Source organism: Schistocerca cancellata, chromosome 5 (assembly GCF_023864275.1).
Source record: "Schistocerca cancellata isolate TAMUIC-IGC-003103 chromosome 5, iqSchCanc2.1, whole genome shotgun sequence".
Classification (NCBI taxonomy): domain Eukaryota; kingdom Metazoa; phylum Arthropoda; class Insecta; order Orthoptera; family Acrididae; genus Schistocerca; species Schistocerca cancellata.
The window spans coordinates 816,198,076-816,218,222 of record NC_064630.1 but is presented as its reverse complement, the minus strand read 5'-3'; positions in this window follow the sequence as shown (position 1 = coordinate 816,218,222).

The following is a 20,147-nucleotide window of genomic DNA, read 5'->3' as shown; positions in this document are numbered from 1 at the left end:
ACCATCAGCACGAAGTATCCAATTTACTATGGATATGGAAAAGAATCGCGTACTGCCTTTCCTCGGTGTGGACGTTTACAGAAAGCCTGATGGATAACTGGGCCATAGATAAAATAATAAGCCAACCTGTGCTCACAGGCACCTGCATGCCACATCCCAATATCACCCTACACAGAAGAAACCAAAACTGCTCTCAGGATCAGCGATGAGGAACATCTAAAGGGTGGACTACAAAACCTCCAGTCCATTTTTTGTGCCAACGGTTATGGAGAGAATGTACTACATAAAACTATAGTGACAATGTATGAAGGCTATAGAGGATAGCAAAAGAAAGTACAAAACATTGCTCGATTACCATATGTTCAAAGTGTCACTGAACCAGTGGGCAAAATTCTCCATTGAGCAGGCATCAATCGAAATTTGCATGGCCCCAACAGGATGAAAGATGTTCCTCACACAACGAAAGACACAGTTGACAAACTACATCCTGCTGGAGTTCACGAAATCAGTTGCAAATGTGGATTGGTGTATGTATGTGAGATGGGCGACGTATCTGCACACAGGTATCTGAACATGAATGACACATCCGAGTATGACATCACACATCACACCTGGATCAGTGCAGAAAACAGTCGATTTTGGTAAAGCAAGCATGTTGTGGAAACAGCTCTTACATTCAGGAGGAAGAAGACGGAGGCAATAGAAACAGTCAGCCCACTGGCCAGTATGAACAGACAAGATGGGCACCGACTTCAGACGTCTTGGTTGCCAACAATAACAGCACTACAGGACAACAGTTAACTTGAAGCCACATAGAGAGGCACACAGGAGACTGCAGTGGCTGTAGGTTAGGTCACGTTACGTTATCACATATTGGTAAACTTCAGACAGCACTAAAATTCAAGGAAAAGACACCACATCATAGTTGTCGCCTGGTTTTCCATTACCCAATTTCAACAAATCACAACCAGTAATGCAAACATCAAACAAAATGTCGGGTTTTCACCTATGAAAAGAAATAATAGAAACACCAATAACTATTTCTAACATCGCTCCCCTTCATCCTAAACAGCCTATCAGAATTACACAACAGCCAAGCATGCTGGTATATTGAAAATAGAGGTTTCTCACTCAGCAGTAAACAAACCACCCGGAAGAAAGTCACTTCCAATGAGGACCGTACCATCTGTGGTCTTATATTTCTTCACAATGTGCTCACAAGCCCACAAAAATTTTAATGAATGTTTTACAAATACTGAAACGAAGGAACGAAAAGGTATTCTCCTGAGCAACTGTAAAACATTTTCAACCAGGCCACGTTTGTAAAGATTACTGAGTGCAAAATAAAGTTGAAGGATCATCACTGTTTTCCAAGCAGCCTCATATCACTCCAGTTACAAAAAACACAAGTGGTGAGAAAAAACATTCAATACATGGTCTCAAGGGGGATAATGGAATGGTCATCCAGCAGGTATAATAAACCACTTGTAGTTCATGGAGAATAACAGTGGTTTCAGGTTGGTGCTGGAAGCAAGTAAGTTGAATGAAGTTGTAGTAAGAGAGAGTGACAGACTAGCTAACATAGATGAAATTTTGCAAAAGTTCCACTCATGTACATTTCTCACATCTTTTGATATGACTTGTGGCTATTGGAATATCACTTTGGCCAAGGGATCTAGGCCATGCACACAATTCTTACATCAAGGTAAGTGTTTAGTATACTGTGTGATGCCATTTGCTCTGTACTAGTCTGTGTGTGTTTATCAGAGCTGTTGACAACGTGCTAGGTGCGAAATTAACTGATGAAATAACAGTCGATGTAGATTACCTCATAGTGAGTGGAGAATGCTTCAAACACTGTAATTTCCTCAATGAAGCGTTGAGAGGCATGTATAGAGGAGGTATGAAACTAACTTCTGTAAATCTGAAGATGTAAAGAAGAAAATTTCATTTGTGGGTTACAGGATTAACAAGGAAGGCATACAGCCTCATGCAGAATAGCTTGCTGCTAGTGCGGGTATCCCACCACCCATGCTGGAGTACAGCTTTCATTTAGTAAGAACATGAGCAGACAAGGCAAATGCGACCATTATATTGGACTCACAAGATTATAACAACTGAATGGGGGATCTTCCAAGTAAATCCATTTACAGAAACTTTACAGAGATCCAACGTACAAGACAATCAAATCGACACAAGCACTACTAAAGTAAACTAGAATGAATTCTGACACGGCCAGAAGACCCATCTCACAAGTTCCACAGGCACAAAAAAAAAAATTTGGTGCTCTGGAGGTCCACAAAGAGGCCTTTCCTCTACAACCGATTGTGAGTACCATTAATTCACCAACATACAGTCTAGGGAAGGAACGGGTCCAAAAAGCACTGACATTTGGTGAGCTAAACATAATAGTACATTAACGACAATAGCAATTCGGCGAAACATTTAAAACAAAACTGTATCTCGGCCACAGAAATTATGGTTAGCTTTGATGTCAAGTCTTTATTCATGATTGTACCTATACATGACACCATCAACAGGGACGCATGGCACCCGATATCTGCGATCTAGTGCTCCACTGTGTTTAACGAGCACCTTTTTCTGGCGGAAAGGGAAATTTTATGAACAGAGAGGTGGAGTAGCAATGGGCTACCCTCTTTCGCCTATTGCAGTAGACATCTTTATGGAAGAATTTGAAGAAACAGCATTCCAGTCTGCACCATTACACACAGATTAATGGCTCGGAGATATACAAAGTACTTTTATCATCTGGCCACATGGAGAGGAAGAGCTACGAAATTTACAACAGCACCTCAACCATCAGCACGAAGTATCCAATTTACTATGGATATGGAAAAGAATCACGTACTGCCTTTCCTCGGTGTGGACGTTTACAGAAAGCCTGATGGATAACTGGGCCATAGATAAAAGAATAAGCCAACCTGTGCTCACAGGCACCTGCATGCCACATCCCAATATCACCCTACACAGAAGAAACCAAAACTGCTCTCAGGATCAGCGATGAGGAACATCTAAAGGGTGAACTACAAAACCTCCAGTCCATTTTTTGTGCCAACGGTTATGGAGTGAATGTACTACATAAAACTATAGTGACAAAGTATGAAGGCTATAGAGGATAGCAAAAGAAAGCACAAAACATTGCTCGATTACCATATGTTCAAAGTGTCACTGAACCAGTGGGCAAAATTCTCCATTGAGCAGGCATCAATCGAAATTTGCGTGGCCCCAACAGGATGAAAGATGTTCCTCACACAACGAAAGACACAGTTGACAAACTACATCCTGCTGGAGTTCACGAAATCAGTTGCAAATGTGGATTGGTGTATGTATGTGAGATGGGCGACGTATCAGCTCACAGGTATCTGAACATGAATGATACATCCGAGTATGACATCACACCTGGATCAGTGCAGCAAACAGTCGATTTTGGTAAAGCAAGCATGTTGTGGAACCAGCTCTTACATTCAGGAGGAAGAAGAGGGAGGCAATAGAAACAGTCAGCCCACTGGCCAGTACGAACAGACAAGATTGGCACCGACTTCCGACGTCTTGGTTGCCAACAATAACAGCACTACAGGACAACAGTTAACTTGAAGCCACATAGAGAGGCACACTGGAGACTGCAGTGGCTGTAGGTTAGGTCACGTTACGTTATCACATATTGGTAAACTTCAGACAGCACTAAAATTCAAGGAAAAGACACCACATCATAGTTGTCGCCTGGTTTGCCATTACCTGATTTCCACAAATCACAACCAGTAATGCAAACATCAAACAAAATGTCGGGTTTTCACTTATGAAAAGAAATAATAGAAACACCAATAACTATTTCTAACATCGCTCCCAGTCATCCTAAACAGCCTATCAGAATTACACAACAGCCAAGCATGCTGGTATATTGAAAATAGAGGTTTCTCACTCAGCAGTAAACAAACCACCCGGAAGAAAGTCGCTTGCAATGTGGACCGAAACATCTGTGGTCTTATATTTCTTGACAATATGGTCACAAGCCCACAAAAATTTTAATGAATGTTTTACAAATACTGAAACGGAGGAACGAAAAGGTATTCTCCTGAGCAACTGCAAGGCAATTTCAACCAGGCCAGGTTTGTAAAGATTACTGAGTGTAAAATAAAGTTGAAGGATCATCACTGTTTTCCAAGCACCCTCATATCACTCCAGTTACAAAAAAAACAAGTGGTGAGAAGAAACATTCAACACATGGTCTCATGGGGGATAATTGAATGGTCAACCAGCAGGTATAATAAACCACTTGTAGTGCAACGAAGAATAACGGTGGTTTCAGGTTGGTGCTCGAAGCAAGTAAGTTGAATGAAGACTAGCTAACATAGATGAAATTTTGCAAAAGTTCCACTCATGTACATTTCTCACATCTTTTGATATGACTTGTGGCTATTGGAATATCACTTTGGCTAAAGAATCCAGGCCATGCACAGAATTCTTACATCAAGGTAAGTGTTAAGTATACTGTGTGATGCCATTTGCTCTGTACTAGTCTGTGTGCGTTTATCAGAGCTGTTGACAACGTGCTAGTTGCGAAATTAACTGATGAAATAACAGTCTATGTAGTGATTGCAGAATCCTTCAAACACTGTAATTTCCTCAATGAAGTGTTGAGAGCTATGTATAGAGGAGGTATGAAACTAACTTCTGTAAATCTGAAGATGTAAAGAAGATAATTTCATTTGTGGGTTACAGGATTAACAAGGAAGGCATACAGCCTCATGCAGAATAGCTTGCTGCTAGTGCGGGTATCCCACCACCCATGCTGGAGGACAGCTTTCATTTAGTAAGAACATGAGGAGACAAGGCAAATGTGACCATTATATTGGACTCACAAGATTATAACAAATGAATGGGGGATCTTCCAAGTAAATCCATTTACAGAAACTTCACAGAGATCCAACGTACAAGACAATCAAATCGACACAAGCACTACTAAAGTAAACTAGAATGACTTCTGACACAGCCAGAAGACCCATCTCACAAGTTCCACAGGCACCAAAAAAATTTGGTGCTCTGGAGGTCCACAAAGAGGCCTTTCCTCTACAACCGATTGTGAGTACCATTAATTCACCAACGTACGGTCTAGGAAAGGAACGGGCCCCAAAGCCCCGTCATTTGGTGAGCTAAACATAATAGTACATTAACGACAATAGCAATTCGGTAAAGCATTTAAAACAAAACTGTATCTCAGCCACAGAAATGATGGTTAGCTTCGATGTCAAGTCTTTATTCGTGATTGTACCTATACACGACACCATGAACAGGCACACATGGCACCCGATATCTGCTATCTAGTGCTCCACTGTGTTTAACGAGCACCTTCTTCAGGCGGAAAGCGAAATTTTATGAACAGAGAGGTGGAGTAGCAATGGGCTACCCTCTTTTGCCTATTGCAGTAGACATCTTTATGGAAGAATTTGAAGAAACAGCATTCCAGTCTGCACCATTACACACAGATTAATGGCTCGGAGATACACAAAGTACTTTTATCATCTGGCCACATGGAGAGGAAGAGCTACGAAATTTCCAACAGCACCTCAACCATCAGCACGAAGTATCCAATTTACTATGGATATGGAAAAGAATCGCGTACTGCCTTTCCTCGGTGTGGACGTTTACAGAAAGCCTGATGGATAACTGGCCCATAGATAAAATAATAAGCCAACCTGTGCTCACAGGCACCTGCATGCCACATCCCAATATCACCCTACACAGAAGAAACCAAAACTGCTCTCAGGATCAGCGATGAGGAACATCTAAAGGGTGAACTACAAAACCTCCAGTCCATTTTTTGTGCCAACGGTTATGGAGTGAATGTACTACATAAAACTATAGTGACAAAGTATGAAGGCTATAGAGGATAGCAAAAGAAAGCACAAAACATTGCTCGATTACCATATGTTCAATGTGTCACTGAACCAGTGGGCAAAATTCTCCATTGAGCAGGCATCAATCAAAATTTGCGTCGCCCCAACAGCATGAAAGATGTTCCTCACACTACGAAAGACACAGTTGACAAACTACATCCTGCTGGAGTTCACGAAATCAGTTGCAAATGTGGATTGGTATATGTATGTGAGATGGGCGATGTATCAGCACACAGGTATCTCAACATGAATGACACATCCGAGTATGACATCACACCTGGATCAGTGCAGCAAACAGTCGATTTTGGTAAAGCAAGCATGTTGTGGAAACAGCTCTTACATTCAGGAGGAAAAAGAGGGAGGCAATAGAAACAGTCAGCCCACTGGCCAGTACGAACAGACAAGATGGGCACCGACTTCAGACGTCTTGGTTGCCAACAATAAGCACTACAGGACAACAGTTAACTTGAAGCCACACACAGAGGCGCACAGGAGACTGCAGTGGGTGAAGGTTAGGTCACGTTATGTTATCACATATTGGCACACTTCAGACAGCACTAAAATTCAAGGAAAAGACACCACATCATAGTTGTCGCCTGCTTTTCCATTACCCGATTTCCACAAATCACAACCAGTAATGCAAACATCAAACAAAATGTTGGGTTTTCACCTATGAAAAGAAATAATAGAAACACCAATAACTATTTCTAACATCGCTCCCCTTCATCCTAAACAGCCTATCAGAATTACACAACAGCCAAGCATGCTGGTATATTGAAAATAGAGGTTTCTCACTCAGCAGTAAACAAACCACCCGGAAGAAAGTCACTTCCAATGAGGACCGAACCATCTGTGGTCTTATATTTCTTCACAATGTGGTCACAAGCCCACTTTAATGAATGTTTTACAAATACTGAAACGGAGGAACGAAAGGTATTCTCCTGAGCAACTGTAAGGCATTTTCAACCAGGCCAGGTTTGTAAAGATTACTGAGTGCAAAATGAAGTTGAATGATCATCACAGTTTTCCAAGCAGCCTCATATCACTCCAGTTACAAGAAAAACAAGTGGTGAGATAAAACATTCAATACATGGTCTCAAGGGGGATAATTGAATGGTCAACCAGCAGGTATAATAAACCACTTGTAGTTCATGGAGAATAACGGTGGTTTCAGGTTGGTGCTGGAAGCAAGTACGTTGAATGAAGTTGTAGTAAGAGAGAGTGACAGACTAGCTAACATAGATGAAATTTTGCAAAAGTTCCAATCATGTACATTTCTCACATCTTTTGATATGACTTGTGGCTATTGGAATATCACTTTGGCCAAGGGATCTAGGCCATGCACACAATTCTTACATCAAGGAAAGTGTTTAGTATACTGTGTGATGCCATTTGCTCTGTACTTGTCTGTGTGCGTTTATCAGAGCTGTTGACAACGTGCTAGGTGCGAAATTAACTGATGAAATAACGGTCTATGTAGATTACCTCCTAGTGAGTGCAGAATGCTTCAAACACTGTAATTTCCTCAATGAAGTGTTGAGAGCCATGTATAGAGGAGGTATGAAACTAACTTCTGTAAATCTGAAGATGTAAAGAAGAAAATTTCATTTGTGGGTTACAGGATTAACAAAGAAGGCATACAGCGTCATGCAGAATAGCTTGCTGCTAGTGTGGGTATCCCACCACACATGCTGGAGTACAGCTTTCATTTAGTAAAAACATGAACAGACAAGGCAAATGCGACCATTATATTGGACTCACAAGATTATAACAAATGAATGGGGTATCTTCCAAGTAAATCCATTTACAGAAACTTCACAGAGATCCAACGTACAAGACAATCAAATCGACACAAGCACTACTAAAGTAAACTAGAATGAATTCTGACACGGCCAGAAGACCCATCTCACAAGTTCCACAGGCACCAAAAAAATTTGGTGCTCTGGAGGTCCACAAAGAAGCCTTTCCTCTACAACCGATTGTGAGTACCATTAATTCACCAACGTATGGTCTAGGGAAGGAACGGGTTCCAAGGCTCCGACATTTGGTGAGGTAAACATAATAGTACATTAATGACAATAGCAATTCAGTGAAACATTTAAAACAAAATTGTTTCTCGGCCACAGAAGTGATGGTTAGCATCGATGTCAAGTCTTTATTCATGATTGTACACTCTTTAACATAAAACTCGACCGGCGGCCGGCCGCTTCAGAGACTAAGTCCGCGCCGATCGTGTTATGGGACAAAAAAACTGCCCAACTCGCTAATTCTCTAAATCCGGTTATCTGCACAAACTGGCAACACTGTAGACTGCGGCACTTCCTGGAGGAAAACTTGTCGCAACATAGAGAGACTCTAGGCTGATTACATCTGTGGTCTAGCAGTAGCGTGCATTGTTTCTGTTCATAATGTCAGTGGATCGAGAGCAGCTGGCATAAAATATTTTTATAGCCTCTTCTGTCTGAATGCTGAAGACGTGAATGTAATGGTAGCGCAGATTCAATCTGTTTCGCTTTGTGACACACCGGTATCAAAATTTTATCTAGTAATGATTTGCGGCAGATTTCCTGCAGACTGTCCTCCTCTGGACGCCGTATGCGGCAAAGCTCCGGGATCCACTTACTGGCTACTGGCAGCGGCCGTGGCGACAGCAGCGGCGCTGCACTCCCCCGTTCTTTATCGAAAGCGCCTGCTACCGCTCATCGCTTTTGATTATTTAAAACGCTTTGTTATTAAATGTTGCTCCACAGAAAATTTCTACAATTTCCATTCACGCTCAAAAGCAACAGAGACAGACGCCCTGATTAGTAGGCGGGTAATCGGCAAGAGCTGAGTATGGCCCGAAATTAATTTTATAGACTGGGACGAAATTAAACCACCTCACTACCTTCGATGTATTTATAAATGCTTCATACCTCGTTTCTTTTCCTTTCAAACTTAATTATTTGTGCAACTTTTGGTCAATGTTTGGATGTTTTCGTCAAACCAGAGTGAGCGTCTGTGGTGTAAAGTGTATTACAGTTCTTGTTTCATTCCTTATGGTAAGTCTATGCGATAAACTGTGTGAATACCTTGCAATGCATGCTCTGTAGCAGTGCAGGCACACTGCACATTTGGAGTTCCACGTATGGGTTCATGAAGTATTTATTGTTGATCGGAAGTGATAGTTAAGGTCATCAGATTTAAACCAGAAAAATTTGTCGTTTTGAAGGTTTCAGAGAACGGAAAGGAATTGCTAACGCCGGTGTTAGAAAACGTCTACAGTTAAATGCTATTGCAAAAATTTAGAAGATGGGAACTATATTAATGAACATGTGCACTTCATAAACAACCTTCTGACATGTTAGACCTATATGACGAACAAAGCTCAAATTTATATCGTTGACAGTCGGTTTGAATCTTTTCAGGACCTATTTTACAGTGAAGCACCTTGGAATTTGCAAAGCAGAAATCCATGATATTAACTTAATTTACTAAGTCGAAATCGGACGGAGATTGATGTTTAAAGGCATTCTTCAGATTTCGCATAAGAAATTTTTACTAGCAGTTTGCAACTCCATTAATTAAAATGGAAAATAAAAGGTTGTAGTCAGCGGCTTCTACCGTGATTCGAACTTATAGTACAAGCACTGCAACGCACAAGGGAACCTCTGAGCTAACGACACACTGGCGGCCAGAGGCGGACTATAGTCACTGCGATGTTGCCTGAGCCCCAAAACGCAACCTTAAACACACAACAGAGGAGGTGGAGATTACTGTTTTAACATCCCGTCGACAACGATGTCATTAGAGACGGAGTACCAGCTCGGATTAGGGAAGGATGGGGAAGGAAATCGGCTGTGCCCTTCCTAAGGAACCATCCCGGCATTTGCCTGAAGCGATTTAGGGAAATCATTGAAAACCTAAATCAGGATGGCCGGGCGCGGGATTGCACCGTCGTCCTCCCGAATGCACACACAAACAGGTGTTACTTATGTGAAGAACGCCGTTCTTGGAGTCCAGAAATTAAATATACTTTCTAATTGTGTCATCTTGCAGTGGATTATATCGTACGAGTCTTCGATGTGGAAAACGAATGTCAAGTGAATTTAGCGAGGTAACGCCGATCTACACCCGGAAGTAAATGCACTATCAGAGTGTTGACAAATACTTGCTACGACGCTGCCATTTCTCGGCTCTCTGACGAGGCAGCTCTTCAGCGAAATGCTTGCCATGATTCTCCGATACGGTTCTTCAGAGTGGAGACGCGCGCGCACGTTTGGTTTTTATGCGGCGTTCTCCCCTGATGGTTTCTGACGTCGCCTTGTGGGCTATGTATACATATGAGACATTCAATTATCATTAATCCAGAATGATACAAGTTTCAGCTTCTGGCGTGGAAGAAGGCTGTTGACGCCGACATTATATCATTTCAACGTAGGGAAAGCAAAATGGATCATTCAATGTTTCTCATTCAACATAAAGCATGTGAGATAAATTTCCGTAACGTTCATAATCATCTAAAAATACAAACGAAGTAAAAATACACCGGAAGCTTATTCGAATTGAATATAATGTAAGATACCAAACGCTTTGCACCTCGATGTCGAATTTGTCCACTTGCAATCGTTTGCAGCATGCATATAGAATGTCATGATTACCACGAGAATGAAGAAATATGTTGGTAAGGATGTAAGCAAGAAGAGACGCAGTCAACAAATATTCTATTCCTCATGGCATTCATTTCATTTGACACGTAAGAAGAGGTAAAGCGGGAATTTACTTTCGTTAACACGAAAGATATGCCGCACATATTGATAACGAGGAAGTCTGCGTCTTCATACGTTTCCTCCTTGAAATCTGTATGCTCTATTATATACTAAGTAGCCCGATCATTGTTTCAGTAATGTTACCCTCTTGTTTGACCCCGTAACGATGAACAGATTCCAAACGCATGTCTCTGCGTGAAAGTAGCTGTTCGAACCCTTCCTGGGTTGTTTTTTTGTGTTTTATTGCTTGGAATTCCTGAAGCAGACCACTGTGCCTTCCCCCCTCGTGGGTTAGGTCTCAAAACTAAACCGCTTTGTATCCAATGGCATAATTTATTCATACAGCATCAGCATAAGACTCTTGCGAGTGAGAGAATGACAATAACAATGGTAACAAGAACAAGCTAATAATAGATGATGTTTATTCCAACGCAGAACGAGAATGGCTTTAATATAAAAATCTATATCTATATTCATATCTATTGATCTTTGAGTTGGCACAATGCAAATATATTCTTAGCATTTAGTTACTGAATTTAGTTCTGGATGTTTGCAGAGAAAAGGAAAAGTCGGTACTTCTCGCTAGTGTAATATAATGTGAACCAGCAACTACCCTTTCCTTAGAACACGACTCAAGCAGGTCCTCAAGTAGGCACTGCTGCATTCTATTCCCTGACATTGCTCTGATGACGGTTAATGCAGATAGTTCCGATTATGAAATACAAAACGTATTGCAGGTTAGTTCCTAGGATAGTAACATTAAATTTGCGTTGTAGACGGCACATGAACGTGACGACTATCCATATTACTCATCAATACAAAAAAAAAATATTTTGGGAATTTAGCAGGATTACTCAAAATGAATTCTGAAATTGGGTGACTGACCGCACAGGTGCTAAACGTCGTCAAGAGTATACAATGTCCTAATCGCATTAGGAATATGAAGATCGTCTTCGACATCTCGCAACTTTCACATTGCTATCTCCACCCTACTCCAGACAGCTCTCGGTGGAGTTGCACTACGTTGCCGATGTTATGGAAGGCCTTCAAACCGACAACAGACCACATATTGAAAAATACAAGCGAATTCTCTTGCAGCGTAAGCTTATTGTAACTAATCTAAAAATTATTGGAGAGGAACATTGTCCTATTCAAAAAAAGTAAAATGTTACACACTGTTGACGTCAAACGGACATTATCGATGTCCTGTCTTGTGTCCTACTCATCTATAATATCAAGTGTACTACGAAAATGATTATATATAATGGATTATAAGGTAATGCATTGATACCAGATGGTGGGGGCCGGCCGATGTGGCCGTGCGGTTCTAGGCGCTTCAGTCTGGAACTGCGTGACCGCTACGGTCGCAGGTTCGAATCCTGCCTCGGGCATGGATGTGTGTGATGTCCTTAGGTTAGTTAGGTTTAAGTAGTTCTAAGTTCTAGGGGACTGATGACCTTAGAAGTTAAGTCCCATAGTGCTCAGAGCCTTTTGAACCATTTGAACTATTTAACACAAAATGACATTAAAAATTTAAGTTATTCACGAGCAGCTAGTTGAGAATATGTATGAACATTAAATGACACGACGAACCGTCTTGTTCTGCATATGGATTCAAACCCAGCTCATGCAGACTAAGCAAAGATTTCGTGACTGACGGAAACTAACAGTCATTCTTGATTAGGCATACAGAGAGTGATATACCTCGATTTTAGACAGTATCAGTTAGCGAATATCAACTTTAAACTGCATAACGCAAACATTTTTAACAGACGTGAATTCCTACCCAGCATCTATTGTCTCTGTTAACGAACTACGAGAGATGTTAAATATTGCTTCTTCACAAGTAACTTACTTGAAATGCCGTGAGGTAAAGCTGTGTGTTGGACACGGATTCGAACCCGGAACCTAATCGGATTGCTATCGAAGCACAGTCAAATGTGACATATCGGAATTTCGCGGCAGTAACTAGATGTTTTAACTGAAATGACGAGACGAAACATTAATTTTTTCCTTCCCAGGACTCCAACCCAGCACCTATCGCTGTTATATTCTAGAGAAAACTAACGTTAAATATGGGTTTGTTGCACCAGCAGTGACATGTGAGCATGTTTGAACTGAAATAATATGACGAAGAGGTCAGCGCTCACTGGGAATAGAGCCCCACACATATCGTTGTTGACTACACACAAAGAGACGTCAGCTACCGAATTTTTCTCCACCAGCTGCTCAGAATAGCATCGTGAACTTCCAGTCATCTCGCAAATAGTTCTGTGTCTCACTGGGAGTTAAAATCGTCAGATATTGTTAGCGTTGACAGCGAATGAAAATACATTAAAAATCAAAATCATTATCCACCAGCAGATAGGTGTTCTCATGGTAGAGCTTGATAATACATAATTAAATCTTTAGTGCCGGGCCAGGATTCGATCCCATTCACGCATAATATGTGAAGGTGTTGAGGAATCTGCAGTTTTGAACAAACAACAAATTGTAGCCGAGCTGTATTGCCACGAAGGGATCAAATTCCGCGTTAAGGGCGGTCTGAGTTGCATTCCCAGTTCAGAACCAATTTTATCGACATACAGAAGCTCAAATAAAAGATGGAATAAGTGTCCTGTGACCATACATAGCGTTTGTGTCGTCACTTGAAATAAATAACTAGTATAAGAAACGTTACTGGTGATAGAGTTTCTACATGTCGCCACTCCAGATTTTATTGTGGTTCAACCTACCGTCTACTTGGTAAAGAAGGAATATTATCTTTAATGTGAATTTTCAGACCACGCAGCCATTATATCTCCTTCACTTGGTGTAGCCAGGAGAGAATGGAATCTGTCTCTCCCTATCTAAAATCATTGACAGAAGTGGGAATGGAATCCAGACCATAGGTATAACAACCTACCATCCGTCCAACAGACCACAAAATCCTCTTCTCTGCGAGTCATTTTTCTATCGTAACGCAGTTGCGCCACACTGGATGAGAATTCTGTCACACAGGCTCCCTGTAGTAATTTGCAGCATGTTCAGTAAATTTGTTTACTTGGTTGACCGAATCAACATGAACTAGCTGCCTCAGCTACCCAGTGGATACATTCGACTATTTTGTAATCACAGAAATAAAATCACGTTACTGCCACCTACACACAACTGCCAACATTGTAGGATGCAGAAGTTTAAATAGGAAGTGTTCCTTTCCACTTGAGCTATTCCATTGCGCTATCTGTTACTAGAAAACGTCGTTCAGTCCAAAAGAAAAGCTGTAACTGTTTGTCTCTCAGAAGTCAAGACCTGGCCATATGCATGATCTCACAGTGCTGTGGAATCCAAAAGTTCTGGAGGAATAGTTGCCGAGCTCTGGAGCTGTTGTAGCTCCGTGTCAGCTTGTAGCATAGATAAGATGTCGCGAGTTCGAATACATTCAGTGCTACATTTTTTAAAACGCAATTCTGCTCTCTGCTGAAGTTATCAATCTAATGGAACTTTGAACATAATTCCCTTCACTTCTCAACCCAAAGTAGTCGCATGTGGAAAAAGGACTAACTACTGTGACATTTTGTTCTATTCAGGTTTAATAGACAGCAGGCAGCAGATGCATGTCGAAGATGTGCAGGGAGAGCGCATCGTGCCATAATATGTCAGAAAAGTATTTTCTACATTAGCCGTCGTGTGGTAGTGATATTTTATTCTTCTTCAAACTTTGATTGACAGCTTTAACTCAGAACAAACTTTCTACATGCATGTAATCAATAAACTGCATGTGCATTGTCAGACTGTCATAGGTAACATCAGAGAATTCGCATATATCGTTGATGATTAATTTCTCTCTCATGTTTACTATTGTTTTAACAACACTAAAGGAAACCTTACGAAAATTGTGCACTGTATTATAAGAAATGAAATAAAACTAACCATGATAACCTTACGACGAAAGTATCTGTACACAAGCATGCCTCTATCGACACGAATTAGTAAAATACTACTCACTTAGATTTTGATTGGGTCTGTGTTTAATTGGTATGCTGTGTCATACTCAAGAGGTATGCAAATGTGGCATTTCATAAATATAGTTACGTATTCCTAGAAACCCAAAATTCGCTTGTCAGCAGCGGAAAGAGGCGTTACCTGTTGTGCAGCATTGTAAGTTTTTCAACATTGCACTATGAGCTGAAAGCATTTTCTTGCGATTTCCTTATTGATGTTTGATCTGACTGCTTGTAGCTCTTTCACAGAAGGGATAAAAACGTTTCAGTCAGTGAGACTGGAACTGCGAACCGTAACAGACGCTGTTTCACAGGTCAGCACGTTACCACAGAGCTAGCGAGGAGGTATGGGTCTCAGCTTCCTATTACGATGGCAATAGTAACTAGAACTCGTAAACCGCTATTTAAAGGTCGATATTAGTTGCGATTTCCACCTGCCACGACTTTCCTGTGCTGAAAACCGTAAATTTTCAATCTTTTGTTACCCTTCAAGCTATAATAACTCAGATTATTCAATGGAAATGACAGGTAAAATCAAGTGAACTTTGTGGCTTAATTCCGTGCACACCAGGAAGTAACTCGTCGATCACAGAGTTGCCAAACATACGTTGCCTTGTTGCCAAATCTCAGTTACAGTACCAGCAGGAAGGAGACGAACCGATGTGATCCTACAGCGGTTTGGGAAGTGACCATAGCTGGTGTCTCCAAGTCGCGGCTGCTACGGCCTGGAATACGTAATGCGTCTGATTCGCTTTCTGTAACTAGGTTTAGGGACTGGAGCGTAGTTACTAATAATACTCAGAACTGACTGCAAACTGAGCATCATAAATCAGTAACTCTCATTGTTGTTTTTATATTTCATTCGTAAGTGCACTCAAAACTAAGAAAGTCATTCACAGGCGTTTTCGGGCCTCGCCGATAGTCGAGCACAACATACAAATAAAAATAAAAAAGAATGTGTGTGTGTGTGTGTGTGTGTGTGAGAGAGAGAGAGAGAGAGAGAGAGAGAAATAAAAAGCAATGAGAGAGAGAGTAAAAAATTGTTGTATAGAAATTGAATCATGGTATTTAAAGAAATCTTTCATTAAAATGAAATGTTCCACATCATTACGAAATGTCGTATTCATGATCTATGGAACAAGAGTTAATCTAATGTAATCTAATCTAATCTAATCACATCATATTGATGATTAGCCACAAAGAGTCTTGAATTACCAAAAGTTTTGCCAATACCAGTTAACAAATCTAAACTTGAAAATAAAAGACGACAATTTTTGTAATAAACCGTGACTCCTATCAAGACCCTTTCATCCCTATTATCTAACCACGAAAGATGTCGGATATACCTCCATTCTGAAGTGTGCATGCATTTAAAGATGAAGTGCATGATGTGAAGTTCTGTGACGGAGATACGAACTCAACACGTAATCCGATTGTTAACTAAGAAAAATCAAATGTTACTTATCGGTTTTTCTTACGAGCCGCTAGGTGTCTGAATCTAAAATAAGGATACAAACGTTTGTGCCTAAGCGACAATCGAACTGCACACCTACCGTGCATCCACGAATATAGCTTAAGTATCAGTTGCTTACTCATGAACAGTAAGATGTGTGCGTGTTTGACCAGAAATAACGACACCTGTTGCGATTGTTGGCAACACATGAACAGACATTGAAATTGCGCGTTATTTTTCACTAGCAGGTGGGTGTGCACTTGATAAAGCTAGAAATGAAATTATGAATATTTTTGTACTGGATGAGGTTTCAGACCCACATACTTACCTTTGGAGGAGACCTAGAGAAGATTGCAGTCTTGGGAAAAGGAACGATATGACTGAACTATACTGTTCCAAGAGATTCAGATCCTCGAAAGAGGAGATACGAATTCAAATCACAGTCCAGCACCAAATTTTTAAACGTCTCTAGTTCAATCAAATACAAGTAAAATAAGAGCCCTGTCCCTTTAAATGGCTATCGGTTCATCAAATAAAATAAAATTTTCTAATGTAAGTAAGCTTACTGGCGACTGTATTTCTTTTTACCATGACTTCCGCTGTGTCATTTCCCAACGTAAACCGGCTCTGCCAAGTTGGTAATGAAGGAACGTGATGTTTAATGCGGTTTCTGGATTATAACGTCTTCCTCTTGAGGTTACCAGAGGTAAAATAAATCTGTTTGTGCCTCTTAAAAGTAAATGCCTGAACCCACGCATTGCACCTGTGATAGCTCGTTCCACCAGACCATTGTGGCCACATTACCCAGCCCCAGGAGTGTGCTGTAACGGATGATATGCTTAGCTTACAAAATTAGTCACGGTGGAAAAAATGCGAGTCTGTTAAATGGTCAAGTAGAAGCAAGCTTCTGACGCAGGGATTATGCTATTCTCATGTCAGCAGGATGTAAAGACTCTTCTAGGCATCATAGGCTGGATGTGAAGCCATTTTGATTTTTCACAAATTCAGCAAATTTCTTAGTTCGAGAAAATCCACTGTGAAGTGTGAAGTTGCCGGATAATTCGATTATTACTGTTATTATTAATATCATTTTATTCATACCGCTGATGGAACACGACCGTAGTCTTGAGGTAAAACGCGAGACCAGCTAATATGACGTCTGGCGATCGAAAGCACATATCGACAACATTTTTATCGCCCCTTTCCTCTCGGTGCTGAAGCTATAAGGGCAATTCAAGCGAATCTACAATATCATATTAGCTGGTCCCGCGTTTAACCTTAAGACTACGATCGTAGTCAAGAGTAATGTACTAAGACTGGAGTCAAGACTTCCTCTGGGAAGTGCCGCAGTCTACATGTTGCTAGATCGAGCATATTGCCAGACATAGAATTCTGAGAGGAGCATGACTGTATTGTCCACCTTACGTGAACGACTCGGCGGTCAATTTTTTGGTCTGAGACTGTATCTACAACACATATTGCACGCTTAAGACCCAGAAGAATTTAAAAAAAAAAGTAGTTTATGAGAGCAACGTTAACCATAGCGTTCGAAGTATTCATAGTATTGTATACGCGTGTGTACTTGTGTTACAGCAGAAGTATGAATAAAATGATATTAATAATAACAGTAATAATCGAATTATCCGGCAACTTCACACTTCACAGTGGATTTTCTCGAACTAAGAAATTTGCTGAATTTGTGAAAAATCAAAATGGCTTCACATCCAGCCTATGATGCCTAGAAGAGTCTTTACATCCTGCTGACATGAGAATAGCATAATCTCTGCGTCAGAAGCTTGCCTCTACTTGACCATTTAATAGACTCGCATTTTCTCCACCGTGACTAATTTTGTAAGCTAAGCACATCATCCGTTACAGCACACTCCTGGGGCTGGGTAATGTGGCCACAATGGTCTGGTGGAACGAGCTATCACAGGTGCAATGCGTGGGTTCAGGCATTTACTTTTAAGAGGCACAAACAGATTTATTTTACCTCTGGTAACCTCAAGAGAAAGACGTTATAATCCATAATCCGCATTAAACATCACGTTCCTTCATTATCAACTGGGCAGAGCCGGTTTACATTGGGAAATGACACAGCGGAAGTCATGGTAAAAAGAAATACAGTCGCCAGTAAGCTTACTTACATTAGAAAATTTTATTTTATTTGATGAACCGATAGCCATTTAAAGGGACAGGGCTCTTATTTTACTTGTACTTGATTGAACTAGAGACGTTTAAAAATTTGGTGCTGGACTGTGATTTGAATTCGTATCTCCTCTTTCGAGGATCTGAATCTCTCGAAACAGTATAGTCCAGTCATTTCGTTCCTTTTCCCAAGACTGCAATCTTCTCTAGGTCTCCTCCAAAGGTAAGTATGTGGGTCTGAAACCTGATCCAGTACAAAACTATTCATAATTTCATTTCTAGCTTTATCAAGTGCACACCCACCTGCTAGTGAAAATTAACGTGCAATTTCAATGTCTGTTCATGTGTTGCCAACAATCGCAACAGGTGTCGTTATTTCTGGTCAAACACGCACACATCTGACTGTTCATGAGTAAGCAACTGATACTTAAGCTATATTCGTGGATGCACGGTAGGTGTGCAGTTCGATTGTCGCTTAGGCACAAACGTTTGTATCCTTATTTTAGATTCAGACACCTAGCGGCTCGTAAGAAAAACCGATACGTAACATTTGATTTTTCTTAGTTAACAATCGGATTACGTGTTGGGTTCGTATCTCCGTCACAGAACTTCACATCATGCACTTCACCTTTAAATGCATGCACACTTTGTTACTTCAGAATGGAGGTATATCCGACATCTTTCCTCGTTAGATAACAGGGATGAAAGGGTCTTATTACAAAAATTGTCGTCTTTTATTTTCAAGTTTAGATTTGTTAACTGGTATTGGCAAAACTTTTGGTAATTCATGACTCTTCATGGCTAATCATCAATATGATGTGATTAGATTAGATTACATTAGATTAACTCTTGTCCCATAGATCATGAATACGACATTTCGTAATGATGTGGAACATGTCATTTTAATGAAAGATTTCTTTAAATACCATGATTCAATTTCTATACAACAATTTTTTACTCTCTCTCTCATTGCTTTTTATTTCTCTCTCTCTCTCTCTCTCTCTCTCTCTCTCTCACACACACACACACACACACACATTCTTTTTTATTTTTATTTGTATGTTGTGCTCGACTATCGGCGAGGCCCGAAAACGCCTGTGAATGACTTTCTTAGTTTTGAGTGCACTTACGAAAGAAATATAAAAACAACAATGAGAGTTACTGATTTATGATGCTCAGTTTGCAGTTAGTTCTGAGTATTATTAGTAACTACACTCCAGTCCCTAAACCTAGTTACAGAAAGCGAATCAGACGCATTATGTATTCCAGGCCGTAGCAGCCGCGACTTGGAGACACCAGCTATGGTCACTTCCCAGACCGCTGTAGGATCACATCGGTTCGTCTCCTTCCTGCTGGTACTGTAACTGATATTTGGCAACAAGGCAACGTATGTTTGGCAACTCTGTGATCGACGAGTTACTTCCTGGTGTGCACGGAATTAAGCCACAAAGTTCACTTGATTTTACCTGTCATTTCCATTGAATAATCTGAGTTATTATAGCTTGAAGGGTAACAAAAGATTGAAAATTTACGGTTTTCAGCACAGGAAAGTCGCAACTAATATCGACCTTTAAATAGCGGTTTACGAGTTCTAGTTACTATTGCCATCGTAATAGGAAGCTGAGACCCATACCTCCTCGCTAGCTCTGTGGTAACGTGCTGACCTGTGAAACAGCGTCTGTTACGGTTCGCAGTTCCAGTCTCACTGACTGAAAAGTTTTTATCCCTTCTGTGAAAGAACTACAAGCAGTCAGATCAAACATCAATAAGGAAATCGCAAGAAAATGCTTTCAGCTCATAGTGCAATGTTGAAAAACTTACAATGCTGCACAACAGGTAACGCCTCTTTCCGCTGCTGACAAGCGAATTTTGGGTTTCTAGGAATACGTAACTACACTCC